The 18,428-nt window shown below is 50.0% G+C and overlaps 1 long non-coding RNA gene across 1 annotated transcript in view; it reads right to left on the reverse strand.

Annotated features, from left to right (window-relative positions):
* Positions 1–14,375: 14,375 nt before the first annotated feature.
* Positions 14,376–18,428, reverse strand: part of LOC145542993 (uncharacterized) — a 48,017-nt gene continuing 43,964 nt past the window's right edge. The window contains exons 2-3 of the long non-coding RNA XR_014080336.1: positions 15,049–17,647; positions 14,376–14,491 (exon numbers count right to left, since the gene is read on the reverse strand). This is a non-coding gene — a long non-coding RNA (uncharacterized LOC145542993). The remainder of the gene's footprint in view (positions 14,492–15,048; positions 17,648–18,428) is intronic.

Raw genomic sequence — 18,428 nt, forward strand, 5'->3', positions numbered from 1 at the left:
TTGAGCTACAGTGGGGAAGATCCTCTCTACTAGCAATGTGCAAGCTGGTCCCAGTCTAAGTGCAATGTATGGGAGGCTACTCTCTAGATGCAGCTTTGGGTCCACTCTCATTGCAATGGGTTTCTGCTCTTTATTTGCTGTGGATCAGCTCATCTCTTAGTGTCGTTTGCAGCCACCTCTCTCATTGTGGCAGGGGAACTCCTCTTTATTTGTGCTAGTTGGAATCCGGTCTCAATGCAGTAGAGTGCTCTTCTCAAATTGGGAGGTGGGTGACTCCTCTATGGTAGTAATGAGAAGGGGCTCTTTTTCTAGTTGCGGAGTGGAGCAAGCTGCTGGCTATTTGTGGCAGGTGGGCCTCCAGTTTAGTTGCGGTATGAGGCTTCCTCTCTGGTTGTGGTAGAGGGCTCTTCTCCAATTGGGGTGGGGTAGGCTCCTCTTGGGAATCCTCTGCAATTGCATCAGGGTCTTGGGGCTCGTGCCAAGTTGGCGCAGGGAACTCGAATTTCCTCTCGAGTCACTGCAGGGGAATCAGACCACATCTCGAATTGAGGCATGGAACTCATGGTTCTTCTTGAATTGTGGCAGGAAACTGGTGGATCCTCTTGAGTTGCCATAGGTGAGACAGGCCTCCTCTTGAGGTGCGAGGGGGAAGTCAGGATTGCTCTCCAGTGGAAGCAAGGGAATCGGCCCTGATCTCGAGATGAGGTGGGGAACATGGGGTTCTTCTCGAGTTGCAACAGGAATCTCAGGGAACCTCTCGATTTGCCAAAAGGGAGTCAAGCCTCCTTTCAGGTTGAGAGGGGTAACTCGTGATTGCTTTCCAGTCGCTGCAGGGGAATCGGGCATGATCTTGCATTGAGGGGGTAATCACGTGGTTTATTTCGAGGTGAGGCAGGAAACATGGGGTTCCTCTCGAGTTGCAAAGGGTATCTCGGTGTTCCTCTCAAGTTGCGATGTGGATCTCAAGGAACCACTCGTTTTGCCTCAGGAGAGTCAAGCCTCCTTTTGAGTTTCGAGGGGCACTTCAGTATTCCTCTTGAGTCACTGCAGGGGAATAGGGTCTTATCTCAATTTGAGGTGGGAACCTCGGGGTTCCTCTCCAGTTTTGACAGGAATCTCGGGGTTGCCCTGGAGTTGTAATAGGGGAGTCAGGCCTCATCTTATGTTGAGGCATGGAATTTCTCTTTCCTTTCGAGTTGTCAAAGGGCTGTCAGGCCTCCTGTTGAGTTGAGGCAGGGAACTCTGGATTTTTCTTGAGTTGCAACAGGGGAGTCAGACCTCCCTTCACATTGTGAGGGGAAACTCGGGGTTCCATTCGATTTGGTGCAGGGGAATCAGGCCTTATCTCGCATTGAGGGGGAACTCGGTGTCCTTTCCACTTGCAGCAGGAAACGGGGTTCCTCTAGGGTTGTCATGGGGATCTGGGGATACCTCTCAAGTGGCAACAGGAGATTCAGGACTCCTCTCGAGTTATGATGGGGAAGACATATTTCCTCTTGAGTTGCAGCAAGAGATTTGGACTTCCTCTCGAGTTGCAGCAGAAACTCGGGGTTCTTCTCTAGTTGTCACTGGAAACTCGGGGTTTCCTTGAGAATTGCTAAAGGGGATTGAGAACTCCTCTCCAAATGCAGTGAGAAATCAGTGTTCCTATGGATTTGCAGCAAGGGATGCAGGATTGTGATGGAGTCATGGTGGTAATTCGGGATCTCCTCGAGCTTGGTTGGTACTCAGTGTTCCTGGAGACCTAAGGTGGGGCCACCTGTCGAGTTTTCGTAGGGCGACACGTCTCTAGTAGGGATGTGCAGGGTGGCTCCTGTCTTGGTGCGATGATGGGTGGCTGCTCACTAGTTTTGGCAATGGACTACTCTATCTTTGTGGTGTAGGTCCACTCTGTAGTTATGGGGGTTTGAGTCTCTCTAGTGGTGGTGTACAGGGTCCTCTCCCCTTGTGGTGTGAGGTTTGTCTGTATTAGCAGAAGAGGTGCTCCTCTCTGTGTGTGATGTCCAGCGTGCTCCTCTCAAGTTGTGGTGGAGGGCTCCTCTCAAGGTTCGAGTCTGTGTCCCTCTGGTTGGGATGTGCGTGTCTCCATGGGGGAGGTCCTCTCTGCTTCGGGTGCTATGGGTTCCTCACTTTTATTCATGGGATACTGGTCTCTAGTTGTGAGGACCTCTACTCGACTTCCTTCAGGGAGTTTGTCTCCATTGGAGGCAGATGGTCTCTCTAGGTGTGATATCCGGGGGGACACCTCTCGAGTTGTACCTGGGGAATCTGCTTCAGTTTTGGCTGGAGAGCCCCTCTGTTATTTGGAGCAGTGGTTCCTTTTCTTGTGTCAGCCTAGGGATCCTGTGAAATTGCACCGGGGAACTCAGGGTGCCTCTTGAGTTGCAGCATATGACTTGTGGTTCCTTTAAAGGTTGTTCTGGGGACTCTTCTTGAGCTACAGTGGAGCAGATCCTCTCTAGCAGTGTTGTGAAACCTGGTCCCTGTCTAATTGCAGTGTGTGGCAGGCTACTCTCTGGATACAGCTTGTGGTGCACTCTCATTGCAGTCGGTGTCCGCTCTTATTTGATGTGGGCCGGCTGGTCTAGTTGTCGTCTGCTGCCACCTCTCTCTTTTTGACAGGGGAACTCCTCTTTAATTGTGGTGGTTGAGATCTTCTCTAGATGTGGTAGAGTTCTCCTGTCAAATTGGGAGAGTGGTGACTCCTCTATGGTTGTAATGAGAAGAGGCACTTTTTGTAGTTTCGAAGTGCAGGAAGATCCTGGCTATTTGTGTCTAGGGTGCCCTCCTGCTTAGTTGCGGTATGAGGCTTCCTCTCTGGTTGTGGTAGAAAGGGCTCTTCTCCAATTGGGGTGCTGTTGGGGTGCGTGTCAAGTAGTGACTGGGTGCTCAGGGTTCCACTAGAGTCACTGCAGGGTAATCAGGCCAAATATCTAACTGAAGGGGGCAACTCGGGTATCTTCTCGAGTTCTGGTGGGAAACTCGGGGTTTCTCTGGAGTTGGAATGGGAAATTCAGGGATCCTCTTGAGTTGCCATAGGGGAAACAGGCATTCTCTTGAGGTGCGATGAGGAAGTTGGGATTAGTCTCAAATTGAAGCAAGGGAATTGGCCCTCAACTCGAGATGAGTTGGGGAACACGAGGTTCTTCTCAAGTTGTGGCAGGAAACTCTGGGTTCCTCTTGAGTTGCGAAGAGGATCTCAGTGAATCTCTCGAATTGCCAAAAGGGATTCAAGCCTCTTTTCGAGCTGTGAGGGGGAACTCGTGTTTGCTCTCAAGTCGCTGTAGGGAATCGGGTGTCATCTCATGGGGGGGTATCATATCATGGTTTTTCTCGAGTTGCGACGGGAAGCTCGGGCTTCATCTGGAGTTGTGACAGGGTCTTCAGGGAACCTCTCGTGTTACCTCAGAGAAGTCAGGCCTCCTTTTGAGTGCAAGGGGGAACTTGGAATTGCTCTTGAGTCGCTGCAAGGGAATCAAGCCCCACCTTGAGTTGAGGTGGGAATCTCGGGGTTCCTCTTGAGTTGCGACAGGGACCTGAGGGAACCGCAAGTGTTGCCTCTGGGGAGTCAAGCCTCCTTTCAACTTGCCAGAGGCACCTCGGAATTCCTATCATTTTGCTCCAGGGGAATAAGGCCTCATCTCGAGTTGATGCTGGAAACTCAGTGCTCCTTCCAGTAAGAGACTGGAATCTTGGGGCTCCTATTGAGTTTCAACAAGGGAGTCAGCCCTCTTCTTATGTTGAGGCATGGAATCCACTGTCCTCTCGAGTTGTAAATGGGGTGTCAGGCCTCCTGTCGAGTTGAGGCGAGGAAATCTGGCTTTTTTTAGAGGTGCAACAGGGGATTCAGACCTCCCTTTATGTTGTGAGGGGAAACTCGGGGTTCCATTTGAGTTGCTGCAGGGGAATCAGGCCTTATCTCAAGTTGAGGGGGAACTCGGTGTCCTTTTGACTTGCGCCAGGAAACTCTGGGTTCCTCTCATGTTGCAATAGCTGAGACAGGCCTCCTCTTGAGGTGCGAAGATAACGTCGGGATTTCTCTCAGGTTGAAGCAGGGGAATCGACCCACATTTCTAGATATGTTGGGGAACACGAGGTTCTGCTAGAGTTGCTGCCGTGTAACTCGGGGAATCTCAGGAGTTGCATAAAGGGAGTCAAGCCCCCTTTCAAGTTGTGAGGAGCAATGGGAGATTGTTCTTGAATCACAGCAGGGGAATCAGGCCTCATCTCGTGTTTTTTGGGGATCTCATGGGGTTTTTTTTTGTTTGTTTGGGTTTTTTTTGAGTTTCAGCGGTAAGTGTAGGGTTCCTCTCGATTTGTGATGAGGACCTCAGGGAACCTCTCATGTTACCACAGGGGAGTTAGGCCTCCTTTCAAGTTGAAAGGGGCACTTTGTAGATTCCTCTCAAGTCTCTACAGGGGAATACTGTCACATCTTGAGTTGAGACCTGAAACTCAGGGTTCCTCTGCAGTTGTGACAGGGATCTCAGGGTTCATTTTGAGGTTCAACAGGGAAGTAACACCTCATCTTGAGTTCAGGCATGGAACTCTGCTTTCTTCTCGAGATGTAAAAGGAGTGTCAAGCCTCCTGTCGAGTTGTGGTGGGGAACTGGGCTTTTTCTCGTGGTACAACATGGAATTCAACCTCCCTTCGTGTAGTAAGGGGAAACTTGGGTTTCGATTGGAGTTGCTGCAGGGGAATCAGGCCTTATCTCAAGTTGAGGGGGAACTTGGTGTCCTTTTGACTTGGGGCAGGAACTTCGGAGTTCCTCCAGAGTTGCAATAGGTGTGACAGTCCTCTTGAGGTCCGAAGGGAATGTCAGGATTCCTCTCGACTCTGAGCAGGGAAATCGGCCTTCATCACAAGATGAGGTGGGAACACGAGGCTCTTCTCGAGGTGCGGCTGGAAAATTGGGGTTCCATTCCAGTCGCTGCAGTGGAATTGGGCCTTATTTCCAGTTGAGGGGGAACTCGGTTTCATTTTGAGTAGCAACAGGAACCTCAGGGTCCCTCTCTAGTTGCAATAGGTGAGACAGGCCTCCACTTCAGTTGCTAGGGGAAAGTCGGGATTCCTCTCTAGTCAAAGCAGGGCAATTGGCACTCAACTTGAGATGAGGTGGGGAACACGGGCTTGCTCTCGAGTTACAATGGGTATCTCGGGGAATCTCTGGACCTGCATAAAGGGAGTTAAGCCTCCTTTCAAGTTTGAGAGGGAACTTGGGACTGTTTTGGAGGCGCTTCAGTGGAATCGGGCTTCATCTCGCGTTGAGGGGGGAATCCCATGGTTTTTCTCGAGTTGAGGCGGGAAGCTCGGGGTTCCTTTCGAGTTGTGACGGTGACCTCATGGAACTTCTCGTGTTGCCACAGTGGAGTCAGGCCTGATTTAGAGTTGCAAGGGGCTCCTTGGGATTCCTCTCAAGTCGCTGCAGAGGAAAAAGGCCTAATCTTGAGTTGAGGCGGGAAACTAGGGGATCCTCTCCAGTTTTGACAAGGATCTCAGGGTTCCTATAGAGTTTCAACAGGGGAGACTCGGCCTCATCTCGTGTTGAGTCATGAAACTCTATTTTCCTCTTGAGTTTTTAAAGGAGTGTCAGGCCTCCTGTCGAGTTGAGATGGGGAACTCAGGCTTTTTCTAGAAGTGCAACAGGGGAGTCAGACCTCCCTTCGTGTTGTGAGGGGAAACTTGGAATTCCATTCGAGTTGCTGCAGTGGCATCAGGCCTTATCTTGACTTGAGGGGAACTTGGTATCCTTTCGACTTGTGGCAGGAACCTCAGGGTTCCTCTCGAGTTAAAATAGTTGAGACAGACCTCCTCTTGAGGTGTGAGGGGCAAGTCAGGATTCCTCTCGAGTTGAAGCAGGGTAATTGGTGATCATCTTGAGATGAAGAGGGAACACAGGGCTCTTCTTGAGTAGCAGTGGGAACCTTGGTGTTCCTCTTGAGTTGTGGCGGATATCTCAGGGAACCTCTGGAGTTGCATAAAGGAAGTCAAGTCTCCTGTCAAGTGCGAGAGGGAACTCGGGAATTCTCTCGAGGTGCTTCAGGAGAATAGGGCCTCGATTCGCATTGAGGGCGGGATTTCATGGTTTTTCTTCAGTTGCAACAGAAAACTCTGGGTTCCTCTCGAGTTGTGACGGGTATATCAGGGAATCTCTATGCTATGCTATGCTATGCTAAGTCGCTTCAGTCGTGTCCGACTCTGTGCGACCCCATAGACGGCAGCTCACCAGGCTCCGCCGTCCCTAGGATTCTCCAGGCAAGAATACTGGAGTGGGTTGCCATTTCTTTCTCCAGTGCATGAAAGGGAAAAGTGAAAGTGAAGTCGCTCAGTCGTGTCTGACTCTTAGCGACCCCATGGACTGTAGCCTACCAGGCTCCTCCGTCCATGGGATTTTCCAGGCAAGAGTACTGGAGTGGGGTGCCATTGCCTTCTCCGAGGGAATCTCTGGAGTTGCATAAATGGAGACAAGCCTCCTTTTGAGTTGACGGGGGGAGCAGGATTGCTCTCAAGTCACAGCAGGAGAATCGGACCTCATCTCACATTGAGGGGGGAATCTCGTGGTTTTTCTCAAGTTACGACTGTAAGCTTGGGGTTATTTTAGAGTTACGACGGTGACCTCAGGGCACCAGTCATGTTGCCTTGAGGACGTCAGGCCTCCTTTGAGTTGTGAGGGGCTCCTTGGTATTCCTCTCAAGTCACTGCAGGGGAATCGGACTTCATCTTGCATTGAGTTGAAATCCTGTGGTTTTTCTCGAGTTGCTGTGGGAAGCTCGGTGTTCCTCTCGAGTTGTGATGGAGACCTCAGGAAACCTTTCGAGTTGTGAGGGCCACCTCGGAATTCCTCTCGAGTCGCTGCAGGAGAATAAGACCTCATCTCTAGGTGAGGCGGGAAACTCAGGGTACCTCTCCTGTCATGACAGGGGTCTCAAGATGCCTATAGAGTTTCAACAGGGGAGTCAGGCCTCGGCTCGCATTGAAGCATGGAACTACGTTTTCCTCTCAAGTTGTAAAAGGGGTATCAAGCCTCCTGTCGCATTGAGGCGGGGACTCGGGATTGTTAGAGAGGTGCAACAGGGGAGTCAGACCTCCCTTCATGTTGTAGGGGAAACTCGGAGTTCCATTCGAGTCGCTGCAGGGGAATCAGACCTTATCTCAAGTTGATGGGGAATGTGGTGTCCTTTCGACTTGCGCCAGAAACCTCGGGGTAATTTTCGCGTTGCAATAGGTGAGAGAAGCCTCCTCTTGAGGTCCAAGGCTAATGTGGTATTCCTCTCAAGTTGAAGAAGGGGAATTGGCCCTCATCTCGAGATGAGGTGGGGAACACGGGGATCTTTTCGAGTTATGGCAGGAAACTTGGGGCTCCTCTAGAGTTGAATGGGTATCTTGGAGAGCCTCTGGAGTTGCATAAAGGGAGTCAAGCCTCCTTTTAAGTTTTGAGAGGTAATTTGGGATTGCTATCAAGGTGCTGCAGGAGAATCGGGCCTCATCTCGCATTGTAGGGCATTCTCGTGGTTTTTCTCGAATTGAGGCGGCAAGATTGGCATTCCTCTTGAATTGCAATGGGGACTTCAGGGAACCTCTCGTTTTGCCTAGGAAAGTCAGGCCTACTTTCAATTTGTGAGGGGTACCTCGGGATTCCTCTCGAGTCACTACAGGGGAATAGGGCCTCATCTCGAGTTGAGGAAGTACTCAGGGTTCCACTCCAGTTGAGACAGGAATCTCGGGGTTCCTGTCGAATTTCAACAGGGGAGTCAGGCATTGTCTCATTTTGTGGCATGGAACTCCACTTTCCTCTTGAGTTTTAAAAAGGGTGTCAGGCCTCCTGTCACGTTCAGGCGGGTAACTTGGGCTTTTTCTAGAGGTGCAACAGGGGAGTCAAAACTCCTTTAATTTTGTGAGAGGATACTCAGGGTTCCATTCAAGTCGGTGCAGGGGAATCGGGCCTTATCTCGAGTTGAGGGGGAACTCGGTGTCCTTTTGACTTGTGTCAGGATCTGCGGGAATCCTCTCACGTTTCAATAGGTGAGACAGGCCTCCTCTTGAGGTTTGAGAGGAAGTCGGTATTCCTCTCAAGTTGAAGCAGGGGAATTGACCCTCATCTCGAGATGAGGTGGGAAACACGGGGCTCTTCTCGAGTTGTGGTGGGAAACTTGGGGTTCCTCTCGAGTTGCATAAAGGGAGTCAAGCCACCTTTCGAGTTTTTTTTTTTTTTTTTTTTTAGAGGAAAAAATGAATCTTTATTGGGGACCTTTCGAGTTTTGAGAGGGAACTCAGGATTGCTCTCGAGGTGCTAAAGGGGAAAAGGGCCTCAACTTGTGTTGCAAGGAGAATCTCGCGGTGTTTCTCGAGTTGTGGCTGGAAGCTTTGGGTTAGTCTCGAGTTGTGATGGGGACGTCAGGGAACCTCTCATATTGATTCAAGGAAGTCAGGCCTCCTTTCAAGTTGGTAGGGGCACCTCGAGATTCCTCTCAAGTCACCGCAGGGTAATAGGACAGCATCTCCAGTTGAGGCGGGAAACTCAGAGTTCCTCTCCAGAAGTAACAGGGATCTCGGGGTTCCTATAGAGTTTCAACAGGGGAGTCAGGCCTCATCTCGTATTGAGGCATGGAACTCTGCTTTCCTCTCAAGGTGTAAAAGGGGTTCCAGTCATCATCCCAGGGTTCAAGCGGGGAATATGGGCTTTCTCTAGATGTGCAACAGGGGAGTCAGATGTCCCTTCATTTTGTGAGGTGATACTCGGGGTTCCATGTGAATTGGTGCAGGGGAATCATGCCTTGTCTCTAGTTGAGGGGGAACTCGGTGTCCTTTCGACTTGCAGCAGGAACTGTGGGGTTCCTCTCTAGTTTTAATAGTTGAGAGATGCATGCAATTCAATGCATGAGACAAGGGCTCAGGGCCGGGGCAATGGGATGACCCAGAGGGATGGGATGGGGAGGGAGTTGGGTGGGGGGTCCAGGAAGGGGAACACATGTAAACCCATGGCTGATTCATGTCAATGTATGGCAAAAACTATTACAATATTGTAAAGTAATTAGCCCCCAACTAAAATAAATAAATTTATAAAAAAAAAAAGAAGAAAATTTTATGATTAATCAAGATATCACATGAAAAAAAAAATAGTTGAGAGAGGCCTCTTCTTGAGGTGCGAGGGGAAAGATGGGATTCTTCTTGAGTCGAAGCAGGAGAATCGGTCCTCATCTCGAGATGAGGTGGTTAACACTGGCTTCCTCTCGATTTGCGACAGGTATCTCATGGAAGTTTTTGACTTTCATAAAGGAAGTCAAGCCTCCTTTTGACTTTCAGGAGGGATCTCTGGATTGCTCTCAAGGCCTTGCAGGGGAAAAGGGCCTCATTTCACTTTGAGGGGTGAATCTCATGGTTTTTCTTGAGTTGCAGGGGGAAGCTTGGGGTTCCTCTCGAGTTGTAATGGAGAACTCATGGAACCTCTCATGTTACCTCAGGGAAGTCAGACCTCCTTTCAAGTTGCGATGGGCACCTCGGGATTTTACTCAAGTCGCTGCAGGTGAATAGGGCCTCATTTTGAGTTGAGGCAAGAAACTCAGAGTTTCTCTCCAGTTGCGACAGGGACCTCAGAGTTTCTAACAAGTTTCCCACAGGGAAATCAGACCTCATCTCGTGTTGAGACATGGAACTCTGCTTTCCTCTTGAGTTGTGAAATGGGTGTCAGGTCTCATGCCGAGTCAGGTGGGGAACTTGGGCTTTTTCTAGAGGTGCAAGGGAGTAAGACCTCCCTTGGTTGTGTGAGGGGATACTCAGGGTCCATTCGAGTCAATGCAGGTGTATCAGGCCTTCTCTTGAATTGAGGGGGAACTCAGTATCTTTTCAACTTGCAGCAGGAGCCACGGGGTTCCTCTTGAGTTTCAGTAGGTAAGACAGGCATCCTCTTGATGTGCGAGGGTAATATCAGGAAATCTAGTGAGTTGAAACAGGACAATTGGCTCTCTTCTTAAGATGAGATGGGGAACATGGGGTTGTTCTCGAGTTGTGGCTGGAGACACAGGGTTTCTCTCGAGTTGAGACTATGTCAGGGAACCTCTCCTGTTGCCTCAGGAAAGCCAAGTCTCCTTTCGAGTTGTGAGGGGGAGCGTGGGATTGCTCTTGGATCACTGCAGGGAAATCGGGCCTCATCTCACATTGATGGGGGAATCTTGTGGTGTTTCTCGAGTTTCGATGGGAAGATTTGGGTTCCTCTCGAGTTGTGATGGGGACCTCAGGGAACCTCTCCTGTTGCTTCAGGGAAGTGAGGCCTCCTTTCACGTTACGAGAGGCTGCTCAGGATTCCTCTTGAGTCGCTGCATGGGAATAGGATTTCATCTAGAGTCAAGGTGGGAAATTGAGTGTTCCTCTCCTGTTGTGACAGGGATCTCGGGATTCTGATCAAGTTCCATCAGGGGAGTAAGGCCTCATCTAGTGTTGAGGCATGGAACTTCACTTTCCTCTCGAGTTTTGAAAGGGGTGTCTGTCCTCCTGTCGAGTTTAGGCGGGGAATTTGGGCTTTTTCTAGAAATGCAACTGGGGAGTCAGACCTCCCTTGGTGTTGTGAGGGGATGCCTGTGGTTCCACTTCAGTCTGTGCAGGGGAATCAGGCCTCCTTATCTCGACTTGAGGGGAAACTCAGTGTGCTTTCAAATTGCAGCAGGAAACAATGGGTTCCACCCGAGTTTCAATAGGTGAGACGGCCTTCCTCTTGAGGTGTGAGGGGAAAGTCGGAATTCCTCTCTAGTCGAAGCAGGGGAATCGGCCTTCATCTCGAGATTAGGTGGGGAACACGAGGCTCTTCTCGACCTGTGGCAGGAAAATAGGTGTTCTTCTCGAGATGCGTCGGGTATCTTGGGGACCCTCTTGTGTTACCTCAAGGAAGTCAAGACTCCTTTCGAGTTGCAAGAGGGAGTGCAGGAATTGCTCTTGAGTCACTGCAGGTGAATCGGGCCTCATCTCCCATTGAGGGGGGAATCTTGTGGTGATTCTTTCTTGCAGCAGGAAGCTTTTGGTTCCTCTCGAGTTGCAACGGGTACTCAGGGAACCTCTCATATTGCTTCAGGGACATCAAGCCTCCTTTGAAGTTGTGAGGGGCACCTTGGGATTCCTCTCAAGTCGCTGCAGGAGAATAAGGCCTCATCTAGAGTTGAAGCAAGAAACTCAGAGTTCCTCTCCAGTTGCGACAGGGATCTCGAGGTTTCTATCGAGTTTCAACAGGTGAGTCAGGCCTATTCTCATTTTGAAGCATGGAACTCTGCCTTCCTCTCGAGTTGTAAAATGGGTGTCAGGTCTCCTGTTGAGTTCAGGTGGGGAATTTGGACTTTTTTTGGAGGTGCAACAGGGGAGTCAGACCTCCCTTCGATTTGTGAGGAGATACTCAGGATTCTATTTTGGATGGTGCAGGGGAATCAGGCCTTATCTCGAGTTTTGGGGGACTCGGTGTCTTTTCAATTTGAGACAGGAAATGCAGGATCCTCTAGGGTTTCAATAGGTGAGACAGGCCTCCTCTTGATGTGTGAAGGGAAAGTCAAGATTCCTCTCGAGTTGAAGCAGGGGAATCGGACCTCATCTCAAGATGAGTTGGGGAACACAGGGCTCTTCTCAAGTTGTTGCGGGAAGCTCTGGGTTCCTCTCGAGTTGTGATGGGGGCCTCAGGGAACATCTTGTGTTGCATTAGGGAAGTCAAGTCTCCTTTCGAGTTGTGAGGGGGAACTTGGGATTGCTCTCGAGTAACTGCAGGAAAATTGGGCTTCATCTCTTACAGAGCGTGGAATCTCATGGTGTTTCTCCATTTGTGGCAGGAAGCCTTGGGTTCCTCTTGAGTTGCAACAGGGATCTCAGGGAATCGCTCATCTTGCCTCAGGGAAGTCAGGCCTCCTTTCAAGTTGCAAGGGGCACCTCGGGATTGCTCTCGAGTCACTGCAGGGGAATAGGACAGCATCTCCAGTTGAGGCGGAGAGCCTCAACTCGGGTTGAGGCGGAAAGCTCAGTGTTTCTCTCCAGTTGCGACCGTGATCTAGGGGTTCCTATCGAGTTTCAACAGGGGAGTCAGTCCTCATCTCATTTTGAGGCATGGAACTCTGCTTTCCTCTCGAGTTGTAAAAGGGGCATCAGGCCTCCTGTCGAGTTGAGGCATGGAACTTGGGCTTTTTCTAGAAGTGCAACAGGGGAGTCAAACTTCCCTTCATGTTGTGAGGGATACTCAGGGTTCCACTCAGGTCAGTGAAGGGGAATCAGGCCTTATCTCTAGTTGAGGGGGACCTCAGTGTCCTTTTGACTTGCAGCAGGAATGCGGGGTTCCTGTTGAGTTTCAATAGATGAGACAGGCCTCCTCTTGAGGTGGTAGGGGAAGTAGGGATTCCTCTCAAGTCAAAGTAGGGGAATCTGCCCTCATCCCGAGATGAGGTGGGGAACACTGAGCTCTTCTAGCATTTTGGCGGGAAATTCTGGGTTCCTCTCGAGTTGTGACGGGTATCTCAGGGAACCTCTTTAGTTGCATAAAGGGAGTCAAGCCTCCTTTCAAGTTTCAAGAGGGAACTCGGGATTGCTCTCGAGGCGTTGCAAGGGAAAAGGACCTCATCTCGGGTTGAGGGGGGGAATCTCGTGATTTTCCTCGAGTTGCAGCAGGAAGCTTGGGGTTCCTCTGGAGTTGCTATGGGGACTTTAGGGACCTCTCGTGTTGCCTCAGGGAAGTCAAGTCTCCTTTTGAGTTGTGAAGAAGAGCGTGGGACTGCTCTTGAGTCACTGCAGGGGAATTTGGCCTGACCTCACATTAAATGAGGGATCTCTTGGTGTTTCTAAAGTTGCGGCAGGAAGTCTTGGGTTCCTCTCGAGTTGCAACAAAGAATTCAGGGAACCTCTCATGTTTCTTCAGGTAAGTCAGGCCTCCTTTCAAGTTGCAAGGGGCACCTCAGGATTCCTCTCAAATCGCTGTAGGGAAATAGGGCTTTATCTTGAGTTGAGGCGGGAAACTCAGGGTTCCTCTCCAGTTTTGACAGGGATCTTGGGGTGCCTACTGAGTTTCATCAGGGCAGTCAAGCCTCATCTCGTTTTGAGACATGGAACTCCACTTTACTCTCGAGTTGTAAAAAGGGGTGTCAGGCCTCCTGTTGAGTTCAGGCAGGGAAATGGGCTTTTCCTAGAGGGGCAACAGTAGAGTCAGACCTCCGTTTGTATTGTGAGGGGATTCTCAGGGTTCTATTCGAGTCAGTGCATGGGAATCAGGCCTTATCCGAAGTTGAGGGAGAACTCGGTGTCCTTTCGACTTGCGGCAGGAAACACGGGATTCCTCTTGAGTTTCAATAGGTGAGACAGGCCTCCTCTTGAGGAGCGAGGGGAAAGTTGGGATACCTCTCGAATTGAAGAAGGGAAATCGGCCCTCATCTCAAGATGAGGTGGGGAACCCAGGATTCTTGTCAAGATGTGGTGGAAAACTCGGGGTTCCTCTTGAGTTGCAATGATAATCTCGGGGAACCTCTTGAGTTGCCAAAAGGGAGTCAAGCCTCCTTTTGAGTTGCAAGGGGGAACTCGGGATTGCTCCCGAGTCCCTGCAGAGGAATTCGGCCTCATCTTGAGTTGAGGCGGGAAACTCGGAGTTCCTCTCGAGTTGTGATAGGGTTCTGGGGGAACCTGTTGTGCTGCAAAAAGGGAATCAAGCCTTCTTTCGAGTTTTCATGCGGAACTCGTGATTGCTCTCCATCAATGCATTGGATTCGGGCCTCATTTCAGGTTGAGTGGGGACATTGTGTTTTTTCTCATGTTGCGGTGGGAAGCTCGGGGTTCGTCTCGAGTTGAGACTGAGATCTGGAAGAACCTCTTCAGTTGCAAAAAAGGGAGACACGCCTCCTTTCCAGTTGCCCTGGGTAACTCATTGTGGCTCTCGAATTGATGCAGGGTAATTGGGCCTTATCTCGAGTGGAGGCGGGAAACTCTGGGTTCCTCTCGAGTGGTGACGGGGATCTCACGGAACCTCTCGATTTGCCTCAGGGAAGTCAGGCCTCCTTTCTATTTCCGAGGGGCCATTCTGGATTCTTCTCTAGTCGAAAAAGGGGAATCAGGCTTCTTCTCGAGATGTGGTGGGGAAAACGGTGTTCTTCTAGAATTGTGGCTGGGATCTTGGGGTTCCCCTTGGTTTCTTATGAGGATCTCAGGGAACCTCTCGAGTTGAAAAAGGGAGTCAAGTCTCCTTTAGAATTGCAAGGGGGAACTCGGGATTGCTCTCGAGTTGCTGTTGTGGAATCGGGCCTCATCTCAATTTGAGGCGGAAACATGATGTTCCTTTTGAGTTGCAACAGGAATCTAGGGGAACCTCTCGAGTTGCAAAAGGAGTCAAGCCTCCTTTTGAGTTGCAAGGGGGAACTCAGGATTCCTCTCCAGTCGCTGTGGTGTAATGGGGCCTCATCATGGGTTGAGGGTGGATCTCGTAGTTTTTCTAGACTTGCGTTGGGAAGGTCAGGGTTACTCTCGAGTTTCAAAGGGGACCTGGAGAACCTCTCAAGTTGCAAAAAGGGAGTCAAGCCTTCTTTCCAGTTGCGAGGGGGAACTCGTGATTACTGTTCAGTTGCTGAAGGGGAATCGGGCCTCATCTCGGGTTGAGGGGGGCATCTCGTGGTTTTTCTTGAGGTGCGACTGTAAGCTCAGGGATCCTGTCCAGTTGCTTCGGGGATCTCAGTGATCCTCTTGAGTTGCCTAAGGGGCGTCAAGCCTCCTCTCCAGTTGTGAGGGGGAACTCAGCATTTCTCTCGTGGTGCTGCAGAGGAATTAGGCCTCATGTCGAGTTGAGGCAGGAAACTCGGGGTTTCTCTGGAGTTTCAACAGGGATCGCGGGGTTCCTCTCGAGTTGCAATGGGGATCTCAGTGAACTTCTCTATTTGCCTCAGGGGAGTCAGGCTTCCTTTCTGTTGCATGAAGGAACTTGGGATTCCTCTTGAGTCAAAGCAGAGGTTTCAGGCATCATCTTGAGATGTAGTTTGGAACATGATGTTCTTCTTGAGTTCTGGTGGGAAACTCCGGGTTCCTCTCGAGTTGTGACGGGGATCTGGGGGAACCTCTCAAGTTGCAAAAAGGGTGACAAGTGTCCTTTCGTGTTGCGAGGGGGAACTCAGGATTGATCTCGAGTTGGTGCAGTTGAATTGAGCCTCGTCTCAGGTTGACGGTGTCTTGTGGTTTTTCTCAAGTTGCGTCAGGATGCTCAGGGTTCCTCTCGAGTTGCGACAGGGATCTGGAGAAACCTCTTGGGTTGCAAAAAGGGAGTCAAAAACTCCTTTCTAATTATCTGAGGGAACTCAGGATTGCTCTCGAGTGGCTGCAGGGGAATTGGGCATCATATCGGGTTGAGCAGGGATCTCGTGGTTTTCCTCGAGTTGTGGTGGGAAGCTTGGGGTTCCTGTTGAATTGTGACAGTGAACTGGGGGAACCTCTCATGTTGCAAAAAAGGAGTGAACCCTCCTATCTAGTTACAAGGGGGAACTCAGGGTTCCTCTCGAGTTGCCATAGGGGGTCAGGCCTTCTTTCCAGTTCCAAGGGGTAACTTGAGATTACTTTCGAGTAGAAGCAGGGGAATTGTGCCTCATCTTGGATGTGGTTGAGAACTCGGTGTTCTTCTCGAGTTTCCGTGGGAAACTCGGGGTTCCTCTGGAGGTGAAATGGGGATCTGGAGGAACCTCTCGAATTGCCAAAAGGGAGTCAAGCCTCTTTTCGAGTTGCAAGGGGGAGCTCAGGATATCTCTCGAGTCACTGAATGGAAATCGGGCCTCATCTCAGGTTGAGGTGGAATCTCGTGGCTTATTTCATGTTGTGTCAGGAAACTTGGGATTCCTCTCGAATTGTGACGGGCATCTGGGGAACCTGTCAAGTTGCAAAATGGGAGTCAAGCCTCCTTTCGTGTTGTGAGGGGGAACTCAGATTGCTCTCAAGTCGCTGCGGTGAAATCCCGACTAATTTCATCTTGTCATTTTTCTCGAGCTGCAGCGGGAAGCTCAGGCTTCCTCACGAGTTGTGACAGGGTCAGAGAGAACCTCTCAAGTTGCAAAAATGGAGTCAAGCCTCCTTTCCAGTTGCCTGGGGGAACTTGAGATTGCTCTCGAGTTGCTACAGGCCTCATTTCGAGTTCAGTGGAGTATCTTGTGGTATTTTTTGAGTTGCAGCTGGAAGCTTTGGGTTCCTCTCTAGTTGTGAAGGGAATCTGGGGGACCTCTGTTCTGTCCAAAAAGAGTCAAGTATTGTTCCAAGCTGTGAAGGGGAACTCGGGATCGCTGTCGTGTCGCTGCAGTGAAATTCCACCTCTTTTCGGGTTTAGGGTGGATCTTGTGCTTTTTCTTGAGTTGTGGCAGGAAGCTCGAATTTCTTCTCAAGTTGCCACTGGAATTTCGGGGTTCCTCTAGAGTTGCGATGAGGTTCTCAGGAAACCACTCCAGTTTCCTTAGGAGTGTCAGGCCTCCTTTCCTATTGTGAGGGGGAACTTGGGATTCCTCTCAAGATTCTGCAGGGAATTCAGGTTTCATCTCTAGTCGCAGCGGGGAGCTCGTGGTTCCTCTCGAGTTGCAACAGGCATCTGGGCGAACCTTTCAAGTTGCAAAAAGGAGTCAAACCTCTTTTCCAGTTGCCCGGGGGAAAATGGATTGCTCTTGAGTCGCTACAGGGGAATCGGGTCTTCCTCTTGAGTTGCCGCAGAAACTCAGGGTTTCTCTATAGTTGTTGCTGGAAACTCGGGGTTTCCTTGAGTGTTGCCGCAAGGGACTCCGGGAACCTCTCGAAGTGCAGTGGGAAATCAGTGTTCCTCTAGATTTGCAGCAGGGGATGCAGGATTCCAGTGGAGTCTTGGTGGGGAACTCGTAGTTCTTCTTGTAGTGCTCAATGAGGTGACATAAGTATGGCACTCAGCCCTCTCAGACACTCTCCGGTAACCTGCTTCCTCATGGGCAGTACGGCTATGACCTAGAAATGTATTTGAAGGCTCAGAAAGGGCACAGAGACACAGGGCCCTGACTCTGGAATTTAGGCCCTCGGGCAGGCCTGGATATCTGACTTCTGAGAAGTGAAAGAGTTGCTGGAAGATTGAGGCCTGAAAAACACTCTCTGTATGCCCTTCCTTTCTCAAAGAAAGATAGTTTTCCCAGCCTTCTGCATGCAGAGAATCACACACAGCTTGAAAGCGCTTGCTTGGAGGTCATTTTTCAGTGGCAATCCCCCTGAGGCCCTGCACCAAGGGAGGGCTCCCACACTCACAAAGAAAGTCAAAACAACCTCAACATGGCTGTTCTGTCATGTTTCCTCTGCAGGAGAGAGCTAGTGAGAGTAGGTCTGTCTGGAAAATTCTTGGATGTTGTGGTGACACACCCTGTGGTTCAACCTGGATACCAGGCCTAGGGGGCCAAATTCGCATTTTTCTCTCAGGGAGTCCTAACGCAGTGCAGCCTAGCAACTGCTTGAACAGCCATCAAATTGCTCTTTTCTTCTTTCTGACAGAGCTAGCTTTGTTCCCCATTTTGGGATTTCTGAAGCAAAGGGGTTGCCCGCAAATCCTCACTGGAGACCCATTTGAGGTGCAAGGTCATCTCAACGAGGTAACCTCAGTATGGCACCTGGCCCTCTCAGACACAATCCGGCAGCCTGCTTCCTCATGGGCAGTACTGAGAGTGTCAATTCCTAGGCAGATGGATAAGAAGTCCAGGGTCACCAAAGAGAAGAAGGGGATCTGGGGCTCTCGAAGTGCAGATAGGGATCTGGAATTCTCAAGGAGGAGGAAAAGACAAACTTTTTTTTTCTACATTCCCTAGTCTTAGTCTTAGTTGTAATTACACAACTTTGTTTAAACTCTGTACTAGGGATTATACAACAAAGTGTATCCTGATGACAGTTTCTCCTTTCTGAAAACCTTCTAACTAATCCTGATATTGTAGATGTATATTATTGGAGTGGGTCTTGTAGGGTCTTTCTATTGTTAAATTCTAATCTTGTTATCCTAAAATGTAAATTGTGGGTGTGGGTCTGGTAGAATTTTCACAAACTTGAGACATTCTTTTGATTCATTGTAATAACTAATTAAAAGGTATATAACTCCATTGCTAACACTAGCAAGGGCGTACTCTTTCTGCCCTCTTCTGATGTCTATGTCTACCCCTTTTATACTTTAATAAAACTGTATTACACAAAAGCTCTGAGCAATCAATCCTTGTCTCTAGACCTGGATTGGATTCTTCTCCTCCAAAGGCAAGGAATCAGAGCGTCTTTCATGGTTCAACAACAAGCTTTCATCTTGGGGGCTGGTCCAGGAATTTTCAGAAGATAAAAATGCTTGGAGCTCTAGTTCTTTGTTCTCCTAGTAAACACGTTTTCTGCTGTACTTTACTAACTCTATGGTGTGCTTGTGTGAATGAATGAAATGCTCTGCAGGAAGCAAGTGAGGAGCCCTGCTCTCCGGTTCCGC

This window comes from Giraffa tippelskirchi, chromosome 3 (assembly GCF_054371585.1).
Source record: "Giraffa tippelskirchi isolate mGirTip1 chromosome 3, T2T-mGirTip1v1.2.pri, whole genome shotgun sequence".
In the NCBI taxonomy this organism is placed as follows: domain Eukaryota; kingdom Metazoa; phylum Chordata; class Mammalia; order Artiodactyla; family Giraffidae; genus Giraffa; species Giraffa tippelskirchi.